This window comes from Ursus arctos, unplaced genomic scaffold (assembly GCF_023065955.2).
Source record: "Ursus arctos isolate Adak ecotype North America unplaced genomic scaffold, UrsArc2.0 scaffold_11, whole genome shotgun sequence".
Lineage (NCBI taxonomy): Eukaryota > Metazoa > Chordata > Mammalia > Carnivora > Ursidae > Ursus > Ursus arctos.
The window spans coordinates 16,245,351-16,258,325 of NW_026622775.1; positions in this window are offsets into that span (position 1 = coordinate 16,245,351).

Here is a 12,975-nt window from a genome sequence, read left to right on the forward strand (position 1 = left end):
GGAATACACTCACTTCTGCTCCGTATTGGTTTTTGGCCAGCTCTCCTGGTCTTTGTATTTTGATTTGACACTAGAAACATGCCAATAAAATGGAGGCTGTGAAGAAGTGGCAGGTGATCAGGACTGTAAAGGACAAGAAAAGCTCTGATGGGTGAAGAAGAAAAGTGCCTTCTAGATATAAGAGTCAATACTTTATAGCATGACCTCTGGTGTGAAGGAATGTAACATTTTAAATTTTTTATAACTAAACTTAGTCTTTACCTTTTGACATAAGAATTACTTTGAGCTGGGGCACCTGGTGGCTCAGTGAATTAAGCGTCAGACTCGATTTTGGCATCAGGGTCATGGGATAGAGCCTCGCATCAGGCTCTCCACTGAGTGGAGAGCCTGCTTAAGAGTCTCTCTCTCCCTCTCCCTCTCCCCCCCTCCACGCTCACTCTCTCGCTCTCTCTCTCTCAAAAAAAAAAAAAAAAAGAATTACTTTGAGCTAGAGGCATTGGAGTTCCTCAATCCATTATCTGCCTAAAAGCAGAACCTCTCAAAAGAATTTAATTGTCATCAATTTCCCCAGGAGCAAATCTAATCTCTTCCCGGGAAAAAGCTGAAAAGTTGACAACACACCCAAACATTGTCACAAACTGTTGTAGCTCCCATCTGTTCTTCTAAGTGCTCTTTCATCTTCTAAGAAAAGTCATTTGTGTTTCCATTAAGTGCCTTCTGCCTTCCGTTCTAAAAAGTCAATTATTTTCCCAGAAATGCCTGTCTGCCCTTCCTCATCCCTTAGTAACATGGTATATATGCTCAAATCTTACCACTCCTTTGGATATTCACTTCTTTCTGTGATGTTCCCATACACGTAAAATTAAAAATTAATAAATTTGTATGTTTTATTTTTAGTTAATCTGTTTGTTGTAAATTTAATTCCTAGGACCCCTAGCTATGAAACCTAAGAGGGTAGAAGAAAAGTTTTTCCTCCCCTACATGTGTTGCCTGATATCTCAAAACATAATCCAGTAAATTCGATCATTTCAGTGAGTTTCTTAGTTATTTCAAATTTAAACTTGGTCAGTCATTCAAGAATTTTCCCCAATCCCTCAATTCTCCCAAAGTGACAACTGTTTGAGGGAGTGTCTTAGATCCCCTAGAAGCAGAGCCTAAAGCAGGGATTCTTCTGGAAGTGATTGATTGAAGGAGTCCTCTCAGAAGAAAGTTGTAAGGCAGTGAGGTTAAGCAGGATACCTCAGGAAGAAGCTAAACACAATGAAATTCCTGTTGAAATCTAGCCTCAGCTTGCCATGGAGCCCTGGAGTGTGAATGGCACCACAAAGTTGACACCCCTGAGGCAAGGGAGACAGGTTTTTGTACCCATGTCAGTCAGTCCTTGGTTCCCTGGTTGGGATGGGGTAGAGGTAACCTCCCAGATAGTTTTGGGCAGTTCCCTGATGAGGATAATTCTCTGGAGAAGGGTGGCTCCAAAAGGTGAGTTATTATCAGCCAACATTCATAACAGCTGAGGGCGGTGTACTGGTCAAATAAAGGGGATTGGATAGGACCAACAGTGTCTAACTAGAAGGGACTTCTAAGGTATCCAGGCATTAGGCCACTGTTCTACATCCTTGGTCTCCTACCATGCTATCATGTAGCAGTCTCCATTTATCAGCAGTTACTAACACCTGTGCCACCTAGACGTGCTGTTACATTTGGTTTTCAAGTGGCCATCATCAATGGAGACAAGTGAGAGTTCAACTGATCCCCAAATGCAGCCACTGTAGCACCTCTGCATCCTATCCCTGAGAGCCCTACAGCACCCCCCCCCCCAAATCCTTTCGTTCCTCCCAGGGACTAGAAAGCACTGACTGTGCTCTGTACCTTGCTGGATGAACAAGGTGCTTGAGGCAGCACCAAGCTTATTGCCATCCGAGAGCTACATCTTAGGACATGAGACTCCCCAGTCTTGGCATTCTGAAAACCTTTTGGTAGATTCTTTTCCATTACTCTCCTGGGGTTCAACCCCATCAGGAAGTAGGACATGCCCCTTTTCTGACCCATATGCCAGCCATTTTCTCTGGGTCACTTTCTTCTCCTCTGCTGGGGCAATGCTTTTCTAGGCTGTGGCCTGGGTAATTCTTCATCTACTTTTTCTACAAGATATTGTTTCTGTTAAACTTCATTTCGGGGATTCTTTTTATTGATATTTAAAATTAGCCTTTTGGAACTAAAAAAACAAACAAACAAAAACCTTTTCTTTCTTAAAAAGCCCTGATTGTTTTTTCTTTCTTAACTATTGTCCCAGCTATGGGTTTCACAATCTATTCTTGAAACACAAAAGCTGAACAGTAATTGCTTCTTTGTTTTTGCATTCCTGCTTTAAGAATTCTAATCCTCCTTGAGGCACTAGATGCCTCCAACCAAATTAATAGACCCTCCAGAAACAAGGAGGTTTTCAGAAGAGAGGGCACAACCCTGTCACAGTCATGAGAGGCACGGAAAAATGCACGTCCAATCTTAGAGACACTTGAAAGATAGGAAGTTTGTTAGAGAGGAGGAAGTGTGTCAGAAAGGCAAATGGAAAAATGAATGTGGAAAGAAATCAAGATGAGAGTTTTTAGAAGTTTTAGTTTTATGCTCAATAGGGGAAATCCCTAGATCATTTCACCTCCCCTAGGGCTGCTCTCAGAAGGGCATGTCCAGACTTGCAGAATCTGGACCCTGGAGAAAAGAACAAGATGGAAAAGAATAGGAAGAGAAACCATTTTAAAGTTGTTAAAGATATTTAAAATAGCCAGCAATGAATATGTGGCCTACAAATGCCTACTACTAGAGAAGAATTTAAAAGACATGAAAATTTAGTTCACAATATATGTGACAGCTAAATAAAAAGAGTAATATAGAACCAGTCAGAGGAAAATATTACTTTTTTTCATTCTAGGAAACACAGATGAAGAAGGAATGTTATTTTGGTTTAAAAACCAAAATTAATGGCATGGTTGAAAATGGGCTTAGTACTTTAAATAAAAAGTACAACTATCCAGTGTGTTCCAGAAACTCACCAGTGTAAACTAAAGTTTGGCCGCATAATCATTCTTAGCTTCAGATATTTGGGTCAAAGAAATTTGGCAGAGGAAAAGTTTTCTCTACCCTTCAAGATTCTTCTAGCTGGTCTAAGAATTAAACTGACTTGAGATAGATTAACAGGAGAAAAAAACCAAAGTTTAATTACATGCTCATGGGGGGGTCCAATAATGAAATTGAGATCTAAAGAAATGAGTAAGGCAAGCAGTTTTATACTTTTTAGACAAAGAAATGATAAGTGAGGAATTAAGAGGCTCAAGAAAATGTACATTGGAACGTCCAATTATTAAGGAATTCTAAACAAAATTTGGACTGGGGTAGTAAATTAGTAAAAGTAACAAGGTTTTTTTATACAGCCTTTTCAGCTCTAAATTCCCTATCTCTGGTGAAAAGGATGCCTCTTTACCTGCTGGTAGAGGGAGAGTCCCTTTCATGTGGGATATTTATTTCCCGCTTTTTGTAGACTAAAGGGGGTCAGAGTGTTCCACCCTGTACTGGCTGTTTCTTAAGTAACTTTTTACTTCAAAATAATCAATATGCCTTGGGGCGCCTGGGTGGCACAGCTGTTAAGCGTCTGCCTTCGGCTCAGGGCGTGATCCCAGCGTTATGGGATCGAGCCCCGCATCAGGCTCCTCCGCTATGAGCCTGCTTCTTCCTCTCCCACTCCCCCTGCTTGTGTTCCCTCTCTCGCTGACTGTCTCTATCTCTGTCAAATAAATAAATAAAATCTTAAAAAAAAAATCAATATGCCAAAGTGGCACGTTTTATTTTATTTTATTTCATTTTATTTTATTTTATTTTATTTTATTTTATTTTATTTTAGAGAGCGTGAGAGGGATCAGGGGTGGGGGAATGGTAGAGGGAGAGGGGGAGAGAGAATCCCAAGCAGGTTCCATACCCAGCACAGAGCTGGAGCTAACACAGGGCTCAATCTCACCCTGAGATCATGACCTGAGCTGAAATTAGGAGTCATATGCTAATCTGACTGAGCCACCCAGGTGCCCCAGCACATTTTAGGGTTGGCTGCCCTTGGCCCATACAGAAACATTGCAAAATTTTTAAAGCATTTTTGTCTATTTATAAGTAAATACGAGTTTATCTTTTACTTTTTTGGCCTTTAATTGGTAATTATCAGTGAGTCAGCTTTGCATTGGTTTATAGCAGATAATCATATTGTTAACATTTACTGAATGTTTATTATATGTACTTCACCTGGAATAACTCATTTAATCCTCACAAACACCTGGTGAGATGGATACCACAGTATGCCCATTTTACAGCTGAGAAAAGTGAGGAAAAATTAACCAAGCAAATACTATGTACAAGTACTACACGCTTTGTATATAGTATTTCATTTATTCCTTTAAAAAATAGCCATGAGGGGTGCCGGATGGCTCAGTCGGTTAAGTGTCTGCTTTTGGCTGAGGTCATGACCGTGGGGTCCTGGAATCGAGCCCTCCATTGGGCTTCCTGTTCAGCGGGGAGCCTGCTTCTTCCTCTCCCTCTGCCCCTCTGCCTGCTTGTGTACTCTCTCTCTCTCTCTCTCTCAAATAAATAAATAAAATCTTAAAAAATAAAAAAAAAAGAAAATAGCTATGAGATTCTATTATTATTTTTCCTATTTTATGGATAAGGAAATTGAGACTCAGGTGAATTAGTTTTGAGATGGTACAACAACTAAGTGATGGCAGAAGTATTTTAACCCAAATCTACCTATTAAACCAAATTCCTGGCTTATGTAATGTTGAAAAGCTAGAAATAATAATAACAACCCTTACTACACAAGTCTTATCTCCTATAAATTTCCTAAGCACCTTCCCACAATTTAACACCATTAGGAGCCCAACCCCCTTTTTCCTTTGTTTATTCACTGCTTCACGATGTATTGCCCTTTGTTAAAATGGTACATAAACACCCAAGTAAAACTGCCTCTTTGGGTTTTCATCTCTTTTCTGTGGAACCCCTTTACACATAAGAATATTAACATCAGTGAAGAAACATACAGTTTTTCTTCTGTTAATCTGTCTTCCATCACATTTAAATTGCAGGCCTCCAGTAACTAAACCTAAGAGGGTAGAGGGAAGGTTTTTTTTCTCCCTTATACTTGTCAGCATTGTTTTACTTGTATGTTTTGTTTTGGTAATAAGAAAAAAATAATAAAAGAAGTAATAAAAGAAAAAGCATTAAATGTGGTGGTGGGAGTATCAGGATATATACATATATATACACATATACATATATAGACTTTTTTTTCTAATTGCCTGCCTGTCTTCTTTCTTTCTTGCCTAAATAATTTGGTCTCAAAACCAACAGGTAGAGCTGAGCAAAAGTAAGCTTTTACACTGGAGAGTGGGTGTTAGTGGCCCAGCACAAGGACTTGGAGCCCAAGAGGGATGAGGAAGGCATCCCGATGCAATAAGGTAGTAGCAGTGGTATGGCAAGTGGAGCCCAAGTGAGATAAAGACAGCATCCATACAAGAGAGATGCCATCCAACATGAGATATTGGAGGCAGAATGGTGTGAAGAGGGTGCCCACTCAGGGGGCAGTGCTGCTGAGAAGAGATTGATTACATGGGAGGTTGATCCAACAAACAAGTATATTGAGTTAATGGGAGCCAGGTTTCTTACTGTTAGAATAAAGAGTTACAAATATGGAAGGGGATAAAACTGAAATAAACCTTGTGGTTATGAGAATGGATATACCAGTGATTTTGTGTTTTCCGTAGCATATGTGTGTATATGTATGTGTGCACACATATATGTAGATGTATATTTCCCAGCTCTTTCAGTTGAGAAGGCCTGGGAACAGTATCATTGCAATAACACTGAGCATACCTAGTGTTCAGATCTCAGTTTCTAAATAATATTCCCTACAAATAATAATAATAACAATGACAATAATAGTAAAACAAAATCAAACAAAAAAGCAGAGGTCTTTGAAGAAATACTTGATTCAAGGGCTAGGGCAAGAAAAGTGCAAGGTAAGCCTATAACATTTTCATGTGTATAACAGAAAATAAAGAAGTGTTCAAAGATGATAGGAATATGTCAAAAGAAACATGAGTAACAGTGGAAGTTGAGGCAACCATCCTTCCATCTCGGCTCTAGCTGGATGTGATATCATACAGGGTCTTGTACTTTTGCCATAGCAGATAGAATACTAGTCACTATTTCATAGGGTAGTTACACTGCATTTTAAATGACTCCTCTACAACATACATGAACAAACAATTCACACAAAGGCTATTGGTAAATTATGTACCTTTGGTACTTTACCACAGTGGTATTTGTAATAAGGGTGAAACACCATCTAAATGACCTGAAATAGTGGATAGTGAAATGAAGTATACACATACCAACCTGATGACATCTAATTCGTAAAATATGAATCCTGTAAATAATGTAGCAAGATAGGAAATTATAATGGTAAGTAAGGAGAATAGAAAATAAAAGTATTCCTAGACTATGATTGCAGCAGTGCAAAGAAAAAGGACATTAGCCAATGAGCAAAATAAGAAGAGAGCACACATAAAATGAGAATAACTGATGTCTGAGACCAGTGGAATGTGGGTGAAGTCTTTTTTGTATTCATTACTTTGTTGTCATACAGTTGCTTAAGCCATAGATGAAATCAAAGGTCTAAAACAGAAACAAATGGGTGGAAGTGGAAGAGGCAACCATTAGACAGTCCTTTAGGAATTTTGCTGTAGAGGGAAGCAGAAAGTGGGTAGTATCTGAAAAGTAGTGGTGTGGGGTCAAGGGAAGGGAGGGGCTTTTTTGAAGATAGGAAAAAGATCTACATGTTTTTATGCCGATAGGAATAATCTACTAAAAAGGAGGAAAAGTGATGCTGGAGAAAATTCCTTCATCAAGGGAGAGGAAATGTAACCCAAGGCCTAGGTGAGAGTGGTCAGAGGGCAGGTCAGGGGACAGGTAGAGTATATGAGAGCAGATGCAGGTAGGTGGTTATTTGATGGTGGGAAGGTAAGGAAATTCTATTCTGATTGATTCCATTATCTTCAGTAAAATAAGAATCAAGCAAGGTGTCAACTAAAAGTGAGGGTTGTTGGAAGTTCAAGAAAAAAGAATGGTCTTAGAGATTGAAAGAGTTAATGGACCAACACAATATGGTCAGATTTCCTGAGAATTGAGGGTCTATTCAAGGTTTGGGCAATAACAGTTCTCATTGACATAGCCCATGGAAGATAACCTGTCTCAACTATATAATGGCAATGCTTTGCACACAGGCTTTCTTTTTTCTATAACTCTTTTTTTTTTTCTAAGTTTCATTTGTTTATTTTAGAGAGAGAAAGAGAGAGCAGGGGGAGGGGCAGAGGGAAAGCAGACTGAGTGTGGAGCCCAACTCAAGGGTTGATCCCATGACCCTGAGATCACAACTGGAGCCGAAATCAAGAGTCAGAAGCTTAACTGAGTGAGCCACCCAGGCGCCTCTCTTTTTTCTATGATTCTCAAAGAAAAGAGTTCAGTTTCAGTATGATAAGTTGTTATTATACTCCTTTTTCATTTTATGTGTGAACAGTGATATTGAAAATACACTGTGAGCAGCTGTCTTGAAGTCTCAGCTTACATTTACTCTTTGAATGTTTTATCATTATACAAGATCATCCTCTAGAAACATCAGAATGAGCTGACCCTAGGCACTGACAACACCACCCATCAGAAGCCATGACCTGTGATTTATGGGTGTGAATTAGAGTGTAGATACTCAAGAGAACTGATACCCCTCAGCAACTGCAAAAAATAAAGAAGTCTGTATCATATTGCTTCATATGAATGATGCAGTTTTGGTTTTTTAATTTGATGGCTTTAAGTGAAGACAGGGCCACACAAATTGCATGACTAACCCCTCTCAAAAGTTAGATACTTTTTGCAGCCTACACACTGATGTCATTAAGAGTACTTAATACCAGTGATGTAGATATGATTGCACATTGGAATTTATTGTAAGTGGATCAGGAAATGGGGAAGAGAAATGAATAGGGAACTCTGAGGGAAAACAAACACATTAAAAGAAAAAAATAAAGTTAAGACTAGATAATTGACCACAAAAATGACCAGTGTATATTTAATCTTTTGTTCCTTTAAAAATAAATATTATATGGGGAACACAAGCAGAAAAGAACAATGAAAAAGTAAATGTACCTGACTGGGATTTCCTTTATATTCCCCCAAATGTCCAGCTCATAGGGACTTCCACGGTCCATCTTTGTGCAGAGATGAGACGTTTTCCCTTTCAGACTAAAAGTTAAAATTCTGGATGTTTATAGCCTAAAGTTATTGCCTGTGAATCTGGTAACTTAGGCCAGAGAGTGTTGCTTTGAACAGTGGTGTTTTAGGCACGTCTCGGAGAACACCGAAATAACCGTGCCTTAGCACTTGCCACACTTAAGACTAACAAATCACCACAAACAAAAACAAAAACAAAAACAAAACAAAAGATAAATGTCCAATTAAGTCATGAAAAAAGTGTTCAATTTCTATAACTTTATTTTTTTTTAATTTTATTTATTTATTTGACAGAGAGAGAGACAGCGAGAGAGGGAACACAAGCAGGGGGAGTGGGAGAGGAAGAAGCAGGCTCCCAGCGGAGGAGCCTGATGTGGGACTCGATCCCAGAACACTGGGATCATGCCCTGAGCCGAAGGCAGACACTTAATGACTGCACCACCCAGGCGCCCTATCAATTTCTGTAACTTTAAAAATCCAAATTAAGCCAATAGTGAACCGCTATTTTTTTCATGTCAAGTTGTTCAACGATTGTATTTAAGACAATACCTGAGATAAAGGGAACATAGAAAAAGAGAGATTCCCACCATGCTTTTGCGAAAAGTATAAACTGACACAACTTTTTTAAACCAACTTGATAAAATGTACCTAAAGTGTTAAAACATTCGTTTATTCCATCAAAAGTACTCTTGAGTGTCTTCTATATCAAGGGCTGGGAATCACATTCTATCAGTGAGTTACATAAATAATTGCAAGTGCAATGAGTCTTGTGATAGGTAAATCAAAAGGAAATAAAAGCGAGGAATTAATCCTAAAAAGTAACCAGCATGATGCAATAAAATATAATTGAAACAGTGAGAACTACCTAAATGTCCACAGTGGATTAAATAAATGATGATATATCCATGCAGTGGAATAATGTGATGGAATGAAGAACAAACTTACGGGAAAATACGTAATGCTGTATAAAAATGTTCATATTATACTGACAAATGGATGAGAATGGTATAGAAGTGTGTTCAGTATGGCCCAATTTTGAAAAACAGAACAAAACAATCTATATATCTCTATCTTTACCCACTTATCTAAGAAGGATGGTCCCAGCAAAATGTTACCAAATAATCGCTTGGAACAATATTTTCTTCTTTGTGCTTATCGTCATGAACATTCTTACAGTTGTGAAGAGAAATAAGAAGTATTTAATGGAACTCAGGGTAACTGATATTTGCAAGAGAAGACTTAAGGAACATATTAATCAGCCACCTTTCTGAATTTTCTAAAATCTGTCCTGGTTTAAATAAAATCAACAGAATACAATGTTTCTGAAATACATTTTTAAATCTCCTACAGAAATGCGTTCACAGAGTTATGACTGAATGTCGAATTCAGCTTTTTTTTTTTTTTTAATTATTTATTTATTTATTTGACAGAGATAGAGACAGCCAGCGAGAGAGGGAACACAAACAGGGGGAGTGGGAGAGGAAGAAGCAGGCTCCTAGCAGAGGAGCCTGATGTGGGGCTCGATCCCACAACGCTGGGATCACGCCCTGAGCCGAAGGCAGACGCTTAACAATTCAGGCGCCCCGAATTCAGCTTTATTAAGGCAATCTGAAGAACATTTTCTTAATCTTCGGCAAAACTACAGTCCACTTACATTGACCCTTATGTTATTCACGGCTCATTTTATAAAGAGCTGCTTAACGCGGTTGTAAAGAATTCATGCCAGGAAAGCCTACTTTCCAGTGAGTTTTTGTCAAACAACATAGACTTCAGAGCATGTCTTGCTTTGTTATTACCTTGTCTGCCAGGAAGAATGAGCTAAATTCAGTGATTGATTAATGTAAAGATCCAGCCCCTGGTACGACTATTTCTGTCTGCTTATTTTTATGATTCTGAACTCTTGTCTTCTCACAGGCAAGTTCCCTCAAATTATTTTTCAAAATAGACACGCTAAGTAGAAAGAGAGAATTGGAAGCCAGTACTCTTTTGCTGTTTGTATATATGCAGAATGCTACAGTTGTAAAATAGTTGTCCTTGTAGTAGTCAAAAATGTTTTTCCTGATTCGCTTAGCCTTTTGTGCAGACAGTGAAAACAAACTCACTCTATTTGAACTGCAGTGGTTCTAAATTGAATCCTCACTGTAATTTCTTTTCTCGGTGAGTAAACTACTGACCAAAACATTAACTTTTCAGAAAGCATAATGTTCTAGAGAATTTGAATTAATAAAATACATTTTTTTAAAATTATCTTATTTTTGGGGCGCCTGGGTGGCTCAGTCGTTCAGCGTCTGCCTTTAGCTCAGGTCATGATCCCAGCGTTCTGGGATCCAGCCCTACGTCGGGTTCCCCGCTCAGTGGGAAGCCTGCTTCTCCCTCTCCCACTCCCCCTGCTTGTGTTCCCTCTCTCACTGCCTCTCTCTCTGTCAAATAAATAAAATCTGTAAAAAATTATTTTATTTTTATTTTGATTCCAGTATAATTAACACACAGTGTTGTATTAGTTGCAGGTGTACAATATAGTGATTCAGCAACTCTATACATTACTCAGTGCTCATCATGGTAAGTGTGCTCTTAATCCCCTTCACCTATAATGAGATACATTTTTCTATCATAGAGGGAATATTGAGAAAGCATTTGAAGTTTTCAAGTCTAGGTAACTCCTGTTCCAGCTATTTTTTTAAATCATTACTCATTCTTTCTGTATTTCTTTTGTAAGAAGACCTTAACCTTAAGAATACTAATTTGAGATAAAATTTTGTATTCTCCTAATGACTAGGGGCTGAGGTGTTTAAATGACCTTTTGCATCCCAGGAGATGATTGCTGTAGGTCAGGCTTGAGGTCACTGGCTGAAGAGTTACAAGGAAAGTCATAGTTTTGGCGAGGTTACAATAAACTTGGACTACAGACAAAGCTGATGGCTTCCTCACTGATGAAAGAAAAAAATATTCAATCCCGTCCTCCGAACACAAATAAACACTGGCTATAATCAAGCAGTTTTGGTGGGTTGGAGTTTATAATATGTCTGAATATGGTATGCATTGCTCTTTGACCATATGTGGTCAGGTTAAAGTTAAATGTTTGGGAAGATTTCTGGGAAAATAGAAGTATTTCCAAGGAAGGAGAAAGAATCTTATAACTGAAGAAATGGAAGAACCCTATTCTTGGTCTTTTCCATTCTTTTGCATCCAGAAAAACAAAGGAAGAATCTATAAGTAGATACTGTATTTGGAGAAGTGCAGGAAAAGTGTTCTTGTAACTTCCTGCTGTGATGCACCCTAATTCAGTCTTTGACTAAAAGTAGCTGATGATATATGGGAATTTGCATGATTACCACAATACATGATTATGGTAATCAGAGTTACCCGTCTGGAAAACCACCTGTCTTATCAGAGTACCTTTAACATGTGAATGTTCCAGATGTGATCTGTTCAAAGAAACAGTTCAGAGGAACTGTAACCTCTAATCATCTGGTCACTAAACATCTAATAAAGCCCAGTTATTTCAGTTTTTTTTTTTTTTGGTAGTTATTTACCTTACTGGTTTCTACTAACCATGTGTTCTTATAGAGAGATAGGGATTGCAGAAGTCATCAGAGAGCTGTCCCCTGAAATCACACAGGACATAGCCAGAGATCACTGACACACAGCATCTTTACTTTCTGGACCCTCTGCATTTTCTTTTCTTTTCTTTTCTTTTCTTTTCTTTTTTTTTTTTTTTTTTAAGGAACTTCACATCAAATTCTTATATTTTTCTCACTACATATATTCTAAAATAAGTTATTTAAATGGGAATATAATGCATTTAGTACATGCATATGGTTAAAAAAATCAAGGGGCACAAAAACAAGGCAATAGAGAAGTCTTTTGCAGTTTCTAGTCCCAGTTCTCCCAGAGACAGGCATTCCTGAAATACTCTGTGCGAATAAAAGCATATATATTGTGGGAGCATGTATGTTTTCCCACCATGAAAATGGAAGCACACTGTACACATGGCAGCACACCTTATATTTTTCGCTTGCTTTCTACTTTTTCAGTACATCTTAGAAGTCATTCCATAGTCATACCTAAAGATCGACTTCATTTTTTAAAAACTGCAATAGTTCATTACAGAATTGCACCTGGTAGTGATAGTCTCTCAAAAAATATTTATTAAATGATTGACTCTACCATAATTTCTCTTACAGGCTTGAACTCACGACCCCAAGATCAAGACCTGAGCTGAAATCAGGAGTCAGATGCTTAACCAACTGAGCCCCGCAGGTGCCACTGATAACCTTTTTTATTGCTTAATTCCAGGCTTTTGTAACCATAGGCAAAGCTGAAGTACATATGTTCACACATCTGTGGACACATGTGTGAATATGTCAGTAGGATAAATTCCTTGAAAAGAAATTGCTGGGTTAAAAGACACACATTTCAAATACTGAATGCTCTTACCAGTTTGATCTCCCACCAGCAGTGACAGAGAGTGCCTGTTTCCTTCTGTTCTCTAATGCTATATCTTAAACTTTCTGATTACATCCATCTGAGAAGTAGCACGATCTCTCTCATTCTAGGTTTAATTTGCATTTCTTTTACTCACATGTTTGATATTTCTTGTATATATTTTACAAGATTATCTATGTAAATGTTATGTGCTTATCTATATATTTTGTC